This window comes from Vulpes lagopus, chromosome 4 (genome assembly GCF_018345385.1).
Source record: "Vulpes lagopus strain Blue_001 chromosome 4, ASM1834538v1, whole genome shotgun sequence".
Classification (NCBI taxonomy): Eukaryota; Metazoa; Chordata; class Mammalia; order Carnivora; family Canidae; genus Vulpes; species Vulpes lagopus.
This window is the reverse complement of record NC_054827.1, coordinates 117,867,654-117,884,910: the sequence shown is the minus strand read 5'-3', so window position 1 is coordinate 117,884,910 and position 17,257 is coordinate 117,867,654.

Sequence of the window (17,257 nt, the reverse complement as noted above, 5' to 3'; positions counted from 1 at the left end):
CGGGAGGAGACTGAATGAGCTCCCCCCCCCCTCCTTTGAGAGCTAACTGTTTCTAGAACCATAATGAGGACAATTAGAAACAATCTAGATGCTCAGCAATACGAGTTGTTGGTGGCTGCCCTACTTCTAATATCTCCCTGCATTGAATCCCCCCAATAGCTCTTTGAATTAGGATTTATCTCCATTTTATAGACGAAGGCAGGGAGGCTCAGAGCTTCTAAACAGGCCGGCAAACGCTCTGCCTGCCTGGGGTTGGGCGGCCCGGGGCCCCTCCTCTGTGGTGGCTGGTGGCAGCCGCACCGAGAGCACCTCTGGAGGGGTGAGCGCTTCACAGTCAGGGCTGGCAGGGTACTACCACACCTGCACCCCGCCCGCTCCGGGCAGGGCCGGTCATGCGGTCACGCGTGGACATCAGCGGTGACAGAGGTGATTAACAAATCCACGAGATCCGTCTCCATGGAGACCATCCACCTAAAGCAGCATCTGTGTGCTCCTGACGGATGAAGCCGCTTCTGAGATCTGAGTAAGCAGCCGAAGGAAGAGGAGATCCGTCGTTCAACCTCTGCTCACACACCTGTGGGGCCAGGCAGTGGAGCGCTGGGGAGCTGTACCCCACCCCCAGGGAACTTCTGTGGACCAGGACGGGATGTTGGAAAGGGGAGAGGGAGGTGCCCAGGCATGCGGCCCCCCAGATGCTGCCATCACCTGCTGGACATGTACCTGCCCTCTTGTCCTCCTGGCCTGTCCTCATCCCTCCTTGGCCCTAGCATGGGCTCCTGTCTCTGTGTGCCTCCCATCCTCCCTATCCATTTCCTTAGTGGCCGGCATCCCCAGGGGACCCACCACCAGGCCCCTCCTTCCTCCATGCCTGTCTGGGTGAATGAGACACCGTCCTCCCAAGCACCCTCAGAAACACCCCGGCATCCTTTCCCTCTGCTCCAGAATCCAACCTCTAAGATTTCTGATGGTCCTACCTCCTTGACGTGTAGAGATCACGGCCTCCCCTCCGTCTGCCTCCACACAACCTGCCCTCGCACTACCCAAAGTGCCTCCACACTTGCCTTCTGGCAACTTCCCTGGTCCTTGCTATGCTCTACGAGCACTGTTAACCTCCTGAAACATACCCCTGCCTTCTCTTCGCTGGTCTCCGCGGCCCTGCAGGGCACCTGCCCCTCAAGAACTGGCCTACTCCTTCTTCCATGCTGGTCCTTGCTTCTCACCCTGGTCTCCCTGGATTCGGACACCTGCCGGGCACCGTGAGCCATGTGCCATGCTCCCCACTACGGCGCTCTGAGCCCACCATGTTAACACACGCGCTCTGCTTGCTTACCTGTCCCTGTTAGGCTGGGGGAGCCCCGAGGGAGAGAATGAGCATGTGTATGTTGTCTATGATGCAAACAGGTGTATGATGGAAGCCCACTCAATCCTGAATGCACAGATGGAGGGAGGGATGGAGAGGGAGCAAGGATGGGGGCAGAAGAACATTCTGGGTTCTTGTTCTGACTTCACCTCACCAAGCATCTTTCCAATTTGTGCTTCACTTCCTGAGCACACCTTCCCCCACCACTGGCCCAGGCTCCCCCAGGAACAAATTAATAAAGTACAGCTGGTCTGTACTTGGCCTCCAGTGCACTGGGTGAGACTTGTTCTCCCAGACCTGGCTCCTCTGTAGGACCAAAAAAAAGCCAAAGTTAAGGGCATCCAAAACTGGCTGTAGCCCCGCCCTGCCCTGCTCCACTAGCACCCGGGCTTCACCTAAGCACCTGCTCCGCCTCTCCCAAACCTGACTCCCAAACCACCTGCATGACCTTTGGACAGTGATGCATGAAGACTGGACTTGCCATTATTTCAGTCTCCCTCCCTAGACGGATCTCACGTCAGGGCTATAGATGTCATGTTACCAGAAGCATCCAAGCTGGCTCAGTGAGCTTCCTTTCCTGAACTCAAGAAACAAAGAAGCTGGCTACTGCTTAACTGACGGGACAGCAGCAACTCCCAGACTCCCACCCAACAGCTCATATAAGGGCAGAAGAGCGTCCTGTTCAGACGACATCCCCATCCCATCGACTTCCTGAGATAAAAGCCTGGAGCCAGAAAGGGACTGGAAGAAATCAATCTCCCTGAGCTTGGCTGCACAGAACTGGTTTCTGTAGATGACGTAGCCGAGAGAGCCCTGCTGCTTCTTGAATGCATGTGGCTCTGAGCCTCGTTTTTCATTAAGCCTGTCACTTGACAAATGCCTGCGTCCATGTGGCCAGCCAGGGGCGGCCGGCGGAGAGGAGGCCCGTCTGGAACAGCCGTCTTGGAGTCCAAGGGAAATGAAAGCACATGGAGCTGGAGGAAGGCCCAGGGCAGGACTGTGCGTCTCCTGGGAAAAAGCCAGGTGCCTCCTTGGGTGGCAGTGCAGGGATGACGTGGGACCCCTGCTGTTGTGGGCGCTGATGGCTCTCAGGGGTGCACCTGTCCTGAATCGTACCCCCTGGACACAGGGGGCCACGTCCCTGTCCAATTTCTGCTGGGCTGTGTCCTGAGAGTGCTGTCCATGAGGTAGAAATAGCAGGTGGCAGCTGTCTGGGTGGCACTGAATCGAGAGACAGAGCAAGGGGGCGGCTGTGAAGCATCTGTGCACCAGCGTTCAGGTGACCTGATATCATGCCTCCAGCCATGCCCAGTGTCTCCAGGAGGACCAGTGGGTTCTGGGAGAGCCAGGCAGTTGGTAGACTTCCACCCGGATCTAGACCCAGGCCCCCCTTCCCCCATCAGCCTTCATCTCAGTACATCTCAGTACATCTCAGTACATCTCAGTACATGGGACTGAGTCTCTGTGGCTTTAGAGTCCTGTCGCCTTCTGGAGAGGCTGCCAAGAAGGACCCGAAACCACCAAGTCTGTGACTGACAAATCCCAGGTGTGTTGGCCCCCTTCCCTTGGGGTCTGTCGGCAGTGCCTCTCTCTCTGCTCCCACCTCCACCCACTTTCTGCCTCAGCAGGAGCACCGGCAGTTCCCTGGACCCACTGCTCCTGGACCTGAGACCCTCGCCTTCCCTTGTGTCTGGATCACTCCTCTGCCTTCGGCCTGTACAGAAACCCCTCACTGTTGGTCTCCCCATTGCGTCCTCGGTCCTGGGCACACTCCGCTCCCCCCTCCCTCCCGCACCTGGGTGTGACCCGTCTGCATCTGAGGGTTGCAGGAGCACACTTCAGACTAGCATCCTTGTTTTCTTCCTCATCCTGGTCTTCGCCCACTTCTCTTCCCCGTGACCCCTCCTGCCATCCCTGCGGAGGGCCGACTGTGCTCATTGTCTGGCGGGGAAAGCAAGGACAAGCCGCCTGTCTTCTCAACCTTCATTCCCAAAACCTAAGTCAAATACAGAGAGTCCTTGAAGAGAAACATCAGGAAGTAGGAGGGAGAAGGAGAGTCTGCAGATGCCCACAGTAGAGGAGCCAGGGGGGCAATAAAGACTCCCTAACCCAACGTGAACCCAAACAGGTTCCCCTACATCCTCTTTACAATGACAACACCCTGACCTGTGGCTCTGTCCTTGCCCTGCTTATTCTGGGTTTAGCAGGAGTCCTGCAGGGTCACCAAAGAAAATCCCCCCACCCCTGATATCAGATCAAATTCCTCATCCCCAGCCTGGGCTGCCCTCAGGAGAAGACCTGTCAATTAATTCATTTTTTAAAAGATTTTATTTATTCATTTGACAGAGAGAGAGAGCAAGAGAGAACGAGCAGGGAGGAGGGGCAGAGGGAGAAGCAGACTTTCTGCTGAGCAGGGAGCTCGATGTAGGACTCAGTCCCAGGACCCTGGGATCATGACCTGAGCTGAAGGCAGATGCTTAACCCATTGAGCCACCCAGGCGACCCTCTTTTACCACAATTTAAAAAAATAATGTAAAAGAGCAAAGTCATTGAATCTAACACAATGTGTAGTGAATTGTATGGTGTATGAATCATTTCAATGAAGTGATCTTTAAAGATTTTATTTATATATTTGAGAGAAAAAGCACAAATAGGGGGAAGGGGCAAAGGGGGAAGCAGAATCCTCGTGGAGCAGGGAGCCATGCGCGGAATTCGATCCCAGGACCCTGAGATCATGACCTGAGCCAAAGGCAGATGTTTAACCAACTGAGCCCCCCAGGTGCCCCTGCATCAATTAATTTAGCAGACTTCCTTTCCCCTGATGTCTCCTCTTAGGAACTTCCATTGGCTGCCCTCCACCTACTCCCCGTCGTGCTCCCAGCTGAGCTCAGCCTGTCTCCCCTACTGCTTACCCACAGTGTAGTGCTCCCTCCTCCCTTGGTGAATGAAGTCGGCCTTACCACCCTCAGCAGGTGCCATGAATAACATATCTCTTCAGTAGAGGCAGCCAGTCCTCAGGAGGGAAGGAGGGTGCGATGGAACCTTAGCCAGCCTCCCAGAGACGACCTTGCCAACCTCCCTCACCTCCATGCACCTGTGGCCCAGGGGTAGCAGAAATGTTCCCAGCCCCTCAAGGGCGACATGGAGGCGACCCAGAAAGAATAGAGCATCTCAGCTTTGACCAGTGTGGACTCATCATCAGGTCTTCACCCCAGAACCTACCCAATACTTGCCTTGACTGAGGTGAGTTCCCCTGTAACGGGAGCTAGAATGGACTGAGGTTGAAGCATGGGCACACCTGAGTTTGCAGGTTAAGACGTATTGCCTCTCTGCACCCCTGACCAGCAAGCCTGAGACACTTAACGGAGGGGTCTTGTCTCATTCACCTCTGAAGCTCCGGTGTCCCCTACAGGCTTAGGGTCACCTAACGGCTCAGTGGTAGTGCACCGAATCACATTGTTAGATTTTTAAAAATGATTCTCAATTATCTTATAGCAAATTGACTTGACATTCTTGATTACCGGTCTGGCTGCTCCGGCGGACAGTGAAGCCCTCCGGGGTAAACACCGCACTCTTGCCTCTGTATCCAGTGTCGGACTCGAGTCCAGGAAGGTGTGAGGTGGACTCTCAGAGATGTCGGCTGATGGCGGGAATGGATGAAGAAATGAGCGAGGCGGTGCAGCAGTGAGTGAGGGGGGGGCAGGCTGCATGATGGAGGTGACTCACACGGCCCTAATTTCCTCTCCCACAAAATGAAGATCATAATATCTGTTGCACAGAGATGCTCTGTAGATGCAGTTGGGAAGGGCTCTTACCAGTCAAAGCAGACAGATGATATCTTAAAAATGTGGAAAACAAACAATCAAAAATCTTACTCACTGATTGCCTGCAAATATGCCATTTGAAATATTCATTTTTTCCCCCAGATCCAAAACAAGAATAATAGCCCCTGTCTCTCTGGAGCAGTAGCTGCTTGGAATTCCTCATAGGTGCACAAATGAAAACTGCAAGCTTGGCTTAAGAAAGAAAGAAAGAAAAGAAGAAAGGATAAATTTCCTGGGAATTAATATTACCTCCGAAGAAGAACCCTCAGACCAACATCTAAAGGGTTATGTAGATGATGGAAGGGGTTGCTCCCCGTGGCAAAAACACTGTTGGTAGATTATCTGATGTTACAATTAATACAATTTCACCAGGCTGCTCACACACACGTGATAGACCATCTTGTGGACACCTGGCCAGGCGGTGTCTCCGGCTCGGCCCCCACCACAGCAAGTGGCACCCAAGTCGATGGCTCTGCTTTCAGAGGCATGACTCACACGGACGGACAGATGCACGGACACAGAGTCAGCCTGCAGGACAGCAGAGTGGGAGGAGGGTTTCCTGAGTACCTCTGCACCAGCCAGGAGAGGCGAAGGGTACGTTACAGCAGGTGTGGGGACGCCAGCCTGGCCCAGAGGCTGCACAGAGGGCTCCTGGCTTGCGTGCTTCTTTCCCCCATCCTAGCCTCCAAGGGAAGGATGGTATATTTTACTCAAAAGGCCGAATCAGCAGATGATGGTGGCTCACAACTGCGATTCTCTACTGTGGCTGCCGCACGGTTTTTTTTTTTTTTTTTTTTTAAGCTGAAGCAGTAAGAATGAAGGCTTTAGAAATAAGCCCACAGTTCCCGTTTTAATAGATTCAGTGTTGGGTCATGTGCACGATCTGTTATTTAGGATGTGCAGGCCACAGCTAGAAATAGCTGCTCTAAGGTTCCTCAGGCTCTAGACTTGCTATGTGGGGCCAGACTCAGCCACCAGCATCACTGCCGATGTCGGCATCCACCTTCCCTGCCCAGCAGAAACATCCCTTCTGGGGCAGCAGACAGGACATCTGCCCCTTTTCTGTCTGTGACTTAATCTTATGGCCAGAGGACTAGGGGAGCAGTAGTCTCACCCAGGTCCCTCAGCACAGAGTCCTTTCCTGACCCTCCCCCTCCTTTCTATGTCCAACACAGAGGGGACCTTGCTTCTCTGGCTGGCTCCTGCCTGTTTGGCTGGGTGGGGGCAAGGATACTGAGCCCTGACTCTGGTACTTCCAGATGTGGGTCTCCCCTGACTCATCCACCCACCCAGACACAAGTATCCATGTTTCATAGGACCCTCCACCCTATGTCCCACCTCCAGAGCAGCCCTCTGCAGATGCAGTGCCAGCCAGGGCTGGGTCTAGCTCACCTCCAAGCCAGCATCTGCCTCCAATGGCTCCTCACAGCCTGGACGTACCTCCAGGCTCCAGTCCCGCACCGTCCCCATTCGTCTTCCTTCTCTCTAGCCTCAGTGGCCAAGGGGTCCACTTGCCTTAAGGTCAAGACTGTGGTGACCAACGACACTTATTGGACAAACGCCCCCCACCCCCTCCATGCGCTGGGACTCACACCTGGTTTCTGGAAGTGCCATGGTTCCAGGCCTGGGCCAGGTCAGGGAGACACACAGATGGACATTTGTCAGGAAGAGAGGTTCCTTCTGTTGAAGGCTAGCGTGAGGTGCTGTGGAAGCTCCAGTGAGCCCACCCGTGAGACTGGTGTTCCCCAGGCCACCTGCACAGACAGACGAGGCAGGGAAATGAAGAATGGAGAATTTTTTTTTTTTAATGAATGTGGATATTTCCAAAAAGGAGTATTGAATTATCATCATGGGGAAAGTGAGAATTTTTTGACTTTCTTACACAGACCTTCCAGCTCAGTGGTGTTTTCATTTAAATTACATTGGGGACCAGGGTGTCAGCATCATTCTTGCTGCTAGAGCCTGAAGGGTGAATCCATCTCTTCCTGGGGGTTCAGGAAAAGTCTCCCCAGTGACCACTTCCCGGAGTCATTCAGGGGAAACCAGGAGTTCATTTTTCATTTTTACCAGGTTTCCTTTCTGTCTTGTTTAACAGGAAAATAAGCCCTTTGGGGACTGGTTTGCACGTCTCTAGGTGGGGTTAAGCAAAACAGGTCTTCAAGAATAGGTAAGCACATTTCACACTGCCCTGAGGGGGGCCTGTTTGCTGCCACCAGGAGCTGGCTCTGTGTCTTTGGGAGAACCATCTTCCAAGCACCGCAGACAAGATTTGTCAGCACAATAGGGAGACAGAAGAACTGCAGGAAGAGAAGCCTGGCATAGCCCGCAGGGAAGTCTTCATGCAGTGAGTGGCCCTGAGCCAATCTTCAGATGTACGTGACACCCTGAGAGTCTAAGGGGGCCGCCCCCCTGGGGTAGGGTGTTCACAACCCCCTCTCTGGGGTTTCCTGCCACTAGCTGTGTCCTTAAGATGGGCCTTGAAGGGGCTCCCGCACCCCTGATCCCCTACATGTTACCCTGGACCATGCAGAGTCTTCAGATGGGTTTGCAGAACTATTCGCAGGACCTTCCTCTCTGCACACCCCCTTGCCGCCACTGTCTATATTGGCTTATCATTTCTGCCTCCCCCATTAGACAGTGAGCTGCTGAATGGAGTGGTACTGATCACAGTTCAGATTCCTAAAGATTCAGTTCCTGGATTGAAACACATCGGAATGACTTCCTTTACATTAGCACCATGTAACAGTTTCTCCAGCCTACACCTGCCCTGGAGACTCCTCCAGCAGAACTGAAGCAGGAATGCCAGCTATGCACAGGTTTGGGAGCTTTTTAGGGAAAAGGGAAGTGGAGCGTTCATTGGCAATGCTCATTAATGTCTAAGTAAATGGTGAACAGTGACTCTTTGAGGCAGCTAAAGGAAGTTCCATTGGGTCAATTTGTGGCAAATATTCACATCCCCTAAACTCTGCAGAAACACCATCCTTTTTCTTGTGTTTAGTTCAAAAGACCAGATTTTAGAATATGAGAGTCACCAACGGCAGTCTACACAAAGTCATTGGCACAGGAGTATACCTGCACAGTGGCTATAGTGTCCTTGGCTCACACCCTCAGGGGTACCAGTGTGCAGATCACAAAGATGACTTGAGACATGGCCCCTGGCTTCCAGGGTCTCAAAGTCAACCTGGAGATGAAAATGAGTAATGTTATGTAGCCATGACTGCACAGAGCTGGTGGCAAGGACAAGCATGGGGGTAGAAGGGTGGTATCCAGATCTGACCGGGGCTGTATGCCAACAGCAAAGCCTCCCCAGACCCCTTGGCTGCATCTTGAGAGGCAGGTGAGTGAACAGTCAAGGATGAATGAAGAGACGCTGAGTCCTCATGTAGGAGGTAAACGCATGATGTTCAGAATGGCCAAGGCCACGTGAGGAGGGGAGGCTGGAGAGGTTGCAGCCCATGACAGGGAAGCCAGACAGAGGGATGTAGGCATGCATGGGCTTTAGCCCGGAGGCAGCCAGGACTCCTGGAAGGAAGGGTCTTGGGTGAGTGGGGACTTGCTCTGCATTCTCGAAGGGTCATAATGATGCAGGTCTGGCAAACAGATTTGAGAAAGGTGAATCTGGAAGTGGGGCAAATCACTCAGGAAGCCACCATATTTATCAGGCAGGAGATGAAGAAATAACTAAACTGATGCATTAACCCAGGAGAAAAGCCGGAAACTATTAATCGGATTAAGTGAATCCAGAGATTTCATTAGACACAAAGAGGAGGGGAAAATAGGAGGAAGGGATGCCGACTCCCAGTGTCCAGTAACTAGGAGGAGGGTGATTCTGTGCACTGAGGCAGGACACCGGAGGACAGGCAGGTTGGTTCCCAACACATCCACTCTGACATTTCTGCAAAACATTCTAGGGGGTATATCTACATGAAGCAAGTCACAGGAGAGGAGTCTGGGCCAGAATTCATTTTCCACAAGATATTATTTCTTGCGCCTTAAAAAGAGAGGCACTCTGAGCAAATGAGTTGGAGAATACTGTCTTTTGGGTCATAGACTTTGCCCTCATCTTGGAGCCCCTCGACATCCTATAGTGCATCAAAGACTCCAAAAGATCCTGCAACAGAGACCTGCTCAAGCTCATTTGACCATGAAACTCTTCTTCCAATGAGCAAACGTCAACCAGATGTTGACACTGAGGGCCACCGCATGGGAGCTGGTAGTCACAGATGACGGTAAAGTCACAGGGTGTGGATTGGTCCTGGTGTGCATGTGTGTGGGTGTGTGGGCAAGGAGGCAGTCAAGGACAAAATCCCTGCCATATTCACTCTTAACAGCTCTTCAAGCCACCTGGGCCTATCCTTATGCCAACGGGGAGCCATGGCCATTTCTGCCTCATTTTTGATCATCACTGAGGACTTGCTTCACTTTCCTATTGACATGTTTAACAAGCAAGATGCATTGATCAAATAGTTGCTTGGTGAACGGCACTGTGGCTAGGTGGACAGAAGGATCAGTAGCTCATGACCCTGGGGCTGGATGGTCCCAGTACTTGCCCTCTGGACTATCTTCTGAGGACCTCAAAGACTGAGGCTTACTACCAGATCCTCACCTACACTGGCCACCTTGGTTAGGACCGCCTTCTCTGACTTGGAGCCCAGAGTCCACGTTTGTTGGCAGCTCCACCTGGCCTTTGGGATACGTTTAGAGAGATCACAAACACACTGATGTTGAGAGTGCAGGAAGGGAAACCTGTAACTTGCAAAACAAAAACCAAAACCAGTACTCTGGGAGGTAAGAAGAAAATTACAAGAGTTCTGTTCAAAAAGGAGAAGTATTCCATAGAGATTGATCAACAAGATCTAGGGGGGTCTGGAAAGGCATTCATAGGACTTGTAACCAGCAGAGACTTTCATGAGAAGAATTTAGAAGGAGTGGATGCAAAAGCTGGATTCCAGTGGTCCACCAGTGAATGGGTGGAGGTAGGGTCACCTATGTCAACTTCTCAAAGCATCGTCCCGAAGTAGGGGAGAAAGAAGAGCTGGGGTCCAGGATGAGGGGCTGTGGAAGCCTGCCCAGGGGGACGCTGTGGAGGAGGAGCCAGGAGGGAGGACAAGTCAAAGGCGCAGAGGTTAGGGGAGCTGATTTGAGGAGCCAAGTCTCTGAGAAGGTGGGATGGGGGGCAGCCAGAGCTCAGGAGAGATGCTGAGCAGGAAGCAGGATTCGGGCACCATGAGGGAAGAAGGGAGGATAATTTAGTGTTGTTTCCAGGGTTGTTACAAAGAAAGGGACACAATTTGTCAGGCTTATTGTCTCACAGTCTGGAGGCCAAGCATTGAAATCAATGTCACAGGGCCACACTACCCCAAGGTTGTGGGTTTGCTCTGTGCCTTTCCATTGGCCTCTGGGGCCCCTGGCAGCTGAGGTATGCACAGCTCCCATCTCTGCCTCCTTCACCCCATGGCATCTCCCTTCATGTGCACCTGTGTCCATGTCTCCCCTTTTCGTGAAGACACCAGTCATATAGGAGTAAGGAAGGGCCAGAGCTACTCCAGTGTGATCTCAACTAAGTACATCTGCAATGACCCTATTTCCAAATAAGTTCACTTTATGAGGCACTAGGGGGTCAGGACCTCAATATCTCTTTGGGATGACACAATTCAACCCCTAACAGGTGGCATCTCTATGTCCCGGGGTTGACTAGGGGAATGATGGAGAGGGAAGCTTGATGAGAGGAGGCCGTTCCACAGGCAGGGTCCACTTCTCCATCACCTTCCCCAGCCCCTGGCCAGTGGCTGTGTGCTGGGTGATATTTCAATGGTAACCCACATGCTTTTCATCCCTTATAATTCTTTTCTGCCCTGTGATTCTCCCCCAAACCCCAGGCAGCAGATGGAGCCATCTGGCCTTGCTGCATCTAGAAATGCAGATCAAAGCAGAACAACAAGGAAAGAAAAAAAGCCAATTCTCAGCTTTTGACGTTCAAATTAGACTTTTGAAATTCCCCACAGAGGCAATATTGGTTAGAAGGGGATGGTGAATGCCACAGCTTGGCTCAGGTTTATGCTGTGAACAGGAATGGGAAGCAGAAGGGACTCATTCACCAGAAAGCCCATGCTCACGGGCTAGACGTGGGTCTGCTGGGTGGGAGGGGGCATCGCTGCACCTGCCCGAGCCCCCACTGGGGCAGGGCACTTCTGCTTTCATCTCATGTACAGACTGGCTGCGACATCCTGTTAGAGTGAAAGCACCTTTATTGCCAAACATCATGGTAACAATCAGGAAGGCTGGAGACGGCTGACCCAGGCCAATCTCCTCATGCTTCCGGTGGGGGCGGGTAGTTCCTAAGGTCCAGAGAGTGACCAGCACCTGTCCATGGAGGAGTCGGGCAGGGCTTCTAGTTTCTGGTAATTATGACCGCCAATGTCCGTGGTGGCAGGAATGCAGAATGCTGGCCTGAGGCACCGTCCAGGGTCGCAGATTCACATTCCTTCCTTTGAGTCTGAGTGATGGAGATTTGAAAACGCTCTAAGGGAGCCAAAATCTCTAAGGGAGCCTTCCCTTTGTTTTGACTGTCTACTGACAAAAGCCAGGGGAGAGTACGGCTGAGAAGACCAATGCTTATTTTTAATAGCACATGAGGTGTATTCCATGCTCAGTGTATGACGGGCACTGCGCGAAGCATTTTGCATCAGCACGCCTGATGCTCAAATAATCCCATTTCACAGACGAGGAGACAGACAGAGATGTTAAGCCACTTGGCTCAGTACAGCTAAGGCAGTAAGATGTAGGGAAGGATCTAAACAGAGGAACCCACTGGGAACCAAAGTGCTGGTCCTTCCTAACCACTATGCTACCCTGCCCCTGCCCAGCACACACGCTTGCTCATGATAGCCGGAAGAAAACGTGGGGAAAGGAGTCTCATCAAGTACCTACAGTGTGCCAGGCCCTGTGCGTGTGTGCGCATCACCTCTTTCACCAGTGCTCAGAAATTTCCTCCCTCACTAACGTCAACCTCCCTGGAACAGAGTGTAGGGGCTGAACAAAAGCACCAGAATCATCTATGGACCAGTGATTTTGCTCAATTTACACCTAATGAGACTCACATAACTAATCCTGCCACTCTGTGGCTTAGAAAATGGCATCGTTCCTCCATTAAACTTACAAAATAAAGTCCAAGTTCCTAATCTGGTTCTCAAGGCTCCCGTAATTTGCTAGTCTACTTCCGTGACACTGGTTCCTGGGATGTCCCTCCACGCGCCCCACTCTGGAACACGCCTCTGCATTTCCTCCCCGGCCTCCGGCCACGGCTCACGCCATCCCTCCCCACTGCCATCAAGGCCGGCGGCGCTGCCTCCTTAAAGACCCATGACGCATGCCGACCCTTCTGGGGGCTTTTCCTGGCCTCTTACAACCAGCAGTAACACCTCTCCTCAGACCTGCACACTTATCCTTGTCCCCTGTGACGCTATCATATTCAACCCTGAGTGCAGCTAGTTCTGCATGAGACAGCCTTTCTCCGGTTGTGGGACGTCTTGAGGGCCTCAGGGTCTGACACCTGCTCCCCAATGCACCTCGAGGTGTCTGACACATGGTAGGAGCTCAGTGGGTGTTAGCCAAATGGATTAAAAAATAAATCAAGGGCAGCCCGGGTGGCTCAGCGGTTTAGCGCTGCCTTCAGGCCTGAGTGTGATCCTGCACTCCCAGGATCGAGTCCTGCATTGGGCTCCCTGCATGGAGCCTGCTTCTCCCTCTGCCTGTGTCTGTGCTTCTCTTTTTCTCTGTGTCTCTCATGAATAAGTAAATAAAATCTTAAATAATAATAATAATAATAAACAATAATAAATCAAGACACCGTTCTTGATTCATGGGGAGAGAGCAAAATATAAAAAGGGGCCTAGCTTCAGGAACCAAGCCCAGACAGTGGAGGCACCCCATAAGCTCCAGTGGAGCCGTGCAGAGACAGTCCTGGAGGGACAGGGCGCATGACGGCTGGAGGTTTAAGCCAGGCTCTTCGCTCACAAGCAATAGAAACCAGCTAGAGCTGGTATAAGAAAAGAAGGAGCTTATCTGATGGCCACACACACTGCGGGCATGATTAATGCTACCGAACTGGACACTCTGAAATGGTTAAGTGACAAATTTGTGTGATGTATATTTTATCATGATAAAAAATAAAAATAAACAGTTGGCAGAGTCTCACTATAGTTCTGTGCATCACGGCTGGACATATCCTGCTTTTTCATTGAAGACATCACCCAGAGTAGCCTCCGGGAGTCCCGCTACCCCCTCCCATTGGGGCCCCCGGCCGCAGGCTCACAGTAGCCCTGTGGTTACACGTCGTGCGCCAGGGGCTGCGCACACACGCAACAAACCTCAGGCGTTAGGCTGGCGAGCCCATGCCGTTCCCAGAGCTGGTCCCGGGGGCTGCATCTGCAGAAGTCTGGGCCCCCAAACAGTTGGGAGTCTCCTCTCCTCTCCTCCACCCTGGCTCCCGTGAGCCCCGTCCACACCACTTGGCAGCCTGCGCTCACACATGCACCCAGAGGGTCAATTTGGAGACTGATGACCCCATATGGACAAGGCTTGAGCCGAAAGTGTGTGCAGCTGTTGGGGCTACAGGACCAGATGTTCTACTGATGATCCCCTTGGGCTCAAGATGAACTTGCCTGAAGCGGTGTTGGGAGGGGACCGCTGGCCGAGGAGCCCCTGCCCTGCCCTAGAACACGGCTGTCTTTCTGGAAACTCAGGAGGAGGGAAGGCCGCCTGCTGCGAGCTGTGTGGTCTGCACTAGGCTGTGTTTGGCCCTCACAGCGTTTTTGAAATTAATTGTCATCATTTACAAATCCCTCTCCCGGGCAGCAGCTCCCACACCTCACACCTGGCCTGCTCTCCCTGCTTCATTTCGCTTGTCTGGCCAGAGCAGGCCTCCGGGCGTGTGATTCTGAGCTACTGGCTGAGGCACAACAGGATTCAGGGCTGCCCCTGAGCTGCTGCCCCTGAGCTGGCGTGGAGAGTAGCTCACGTACAGGACGAGCACACTTTGCTTGTCCTCGTTTCTCTAAAATCAGGAAATCCGTTTTCAGCTCCCACTCAAAGTGCGCAGTGGTTCTCTCTACAAAAAGGGGCTTCAAAGCTCCAGCGTGCTGCCACAGGGTGAGAACACAGGGAGACCCGCGGGGCCTCAGTGGGGGTCCTTAGTTCTGGGACCCCAGGCATGCTGTGATGAGGGGCGGCATGCAGCAGGTGCACACGTCACCATGGCCCCGTTCCTTGTCCACCTGCTAGTCTGGCCACACGTCCAGCCTCCTCACACACGTGGGGCTGTGGGGCTGACACCAGCCAGGAGAGTGGGAGGGAGGTGTCTCCTGTGCCCATGCTCCAGCTCGGTTCCCTTTCTGAGGGTGGACCGGAGAGCAGCCCTGATGGAGGGCAGAGTCACAATAGGGTGGAAGAACCCTGGGGCTTGAGCTACTGCCTCCTCCCACTGAAGAGACAGCTCTTCCTCCCTCTGGCCATGTGTTCCTTCCTCATCGCACACCCCGAATCTCTGTGCTCCCCAGGATGGGATTGCACATATACAGAGCCAAACAGCAGCCTGGTGCCTTCCTAGCAGGCATCTCCATCCCCGGGAGGGACATGGACGATTAACAGCTGCATGTACTTATGAAGGAAGAATATTCTAGAAGGTGACAGGGACTTCACAGGAAATGAAAACCTGGTAGCAGGATAGGAAGTGAGAGAACGTGGAGCTGGCGGTTCAGAGGATACAGTGGGCCACGTGAATCCGCCACAAAATGAGCACACGTGGGAGGAGGTTTTGGGTAATGAGGCTTTGGTCTAAGTCAAAGTATGCAAGCCTGATGTAGCTGAGTGAGTCCAGGAGACAGAATGGGAGCCGGAGGGGCTGGAGCCCCCCGAGAAGATGAGGAGGGTTCAAGGAGAGGCCAGGGTGGAAGGCAGGGGACACACCACGCAGGACGGGTCCAGCCGCACAGGAACTCATCACACTCTGAGTGTGTTTACAAGCCACAGGAGGTTGTATGCTGGCGGTTGTCATTATCGGATTTGTGTTTCTTAAAAGCTCACCCTTGCTGCCCCATGGAGGATGGAATGGCAGGACCACAGTCCAATAAGCAGGCGCCACACACCAGGGTAGGTGCCGGGACCGGGTGGGGGCCGGGACGGTGGATGAGGACACCAGGGGGGCCGGAGAGCAGCACCACATCCCGCCGCGGGGTTGACGCGAGGGACGAAGACAGGACCAAGCCCCCAGGCTCCTCAGCTGGTTGCATGGGGTGGAACCACTCACCGGGTGGGCGGTGGGCGGCCGAGGGAGGGACAGGTTGAGGAAAACAATGGGCTCAGTTTGGGTTCGTGGTGACCGTGACCATGGTGAGCACGTGGGAGCAGAAGCAAAGCAGAGCAAGAAAAACATACAGGAAAGCCTCGATGCTCCTAGGGAGACTTTAGGAAGATAATCATTCTGGAAGCATGTTTCAATTTAGAGCATGTGTACGGGATTATTGAGGAAAGCTTTCCATTTGATTTTTTAACAAAGTTGATATAACTGAATCTAACCTCCTCGGGTGGTTAGAGAGACGGAAGCTAGCTGGTGCACGGAACAAGGTCATTGGGGTCATTTTTCATAAGCAGGTCAGCTACCAAGCAATGACTAGTTTTCAAATCCCTCCATGGGATATCCTGCCTATGCTTTTCATATCAGTTACATTTAAAATGGTAAGGCTTGGATATATCATGCTAAACGAGATATTAAAATTAATTATACCTGTTTAACTTTGCTTTCAAAAACTGGTTACCAGTACATTTGAAATTGCATATGTGGCTTCCTTTACAGTTCTCAGAGAGGTCAGTTAAAATTCTTTCATAGAACAGCATGCTGCTTCCAAACAAGTTCTTACATACTCCCATGGGACTTATTAACAGTCCCTCACCTGACAGGTTTTCTTTTGGTTCAGAAAGTTCCAGGAAATAGAAAGCATACATGGATGTAACAATTATTAATATTTTTCTAATTGGTAGAAGATGCGTAAGGTTGGAGTTGGTATAATCTTTACCAGGCGTGCCGTTTTGGGTGTGTGTTCATAATAAAACCTACGTCATAGCGAACTGACCAAGTGAAGGATGATTTTTCTCATGCAACAACCAGCACAGAGCTGCCGGCCTTCACGCTGCTGCTCAAAGAAAAGCAGGGATGAGGGCCTCTGGGAGTTGGCTCATCGTCGTCAGGAGATGGCTGCTATTTTATTTATACACATCTGATATACACACAGGCGAGAAAAGTGACAAGATGTCACTGGAATTCGCCCCTCATTGAAAAAGTTTTCCCAGATGTCCCACGCAATGACTTTCTTCTCCATCCCCTTGGCTCAGCACTGTGCTTTCTGGAGCCTAAGGAATGTGGGTGCCTAGCTATGTAGACAGACATCCTTGCCACAGGGCTTGGAAGGACCCATTACCCTACTGAAGCTACGTCTCATTGGGAACCAGCCATTGCCTGATTGTAACTATTATCTACCATTCCCTTCTAGTTCGTGTACAAGGCCGACTAGCTCAAGGAGAAAGAATCGGGATCATAAGACATCTGGCTTATAGGCTTCCAACCACTGCTGTGTTGATCTCTCTTGGGCAGATTTTCTTTAAATCTCATTTCTGGTGTCAGATAATTCTTTCAAAGCAAAATTACGATGCAGTTTTGGAGATGCACTATCTACATGTTTTGCAAAATCATTGGAGGTGAGATGCTTAACGTAACGTGAAGTGAAAGTCAAGCCCCTTTCACTCAAAATTATCTGTCTGGTTCCAACAGCACATCTCTACCAGGGGCTCAAGTTTCCAAATGGAAGAGAATCCTGCTTTCAGAGAGCTTGTGGGCTGGAGGGGGAGCAGGAGCAGGAAACAGACTTGTCACCTGCACAGATATTTGACATAAGATTTAGCATGCTTAGTGCAATAAATTTTGAGCTCCTAACTATCACCGAGCTGGTTTCAGGAAACAGTAAGAGCTTACTGTACACATAACTATATGTTGCTGGGTGGGGGGGGGGGTACATGACCC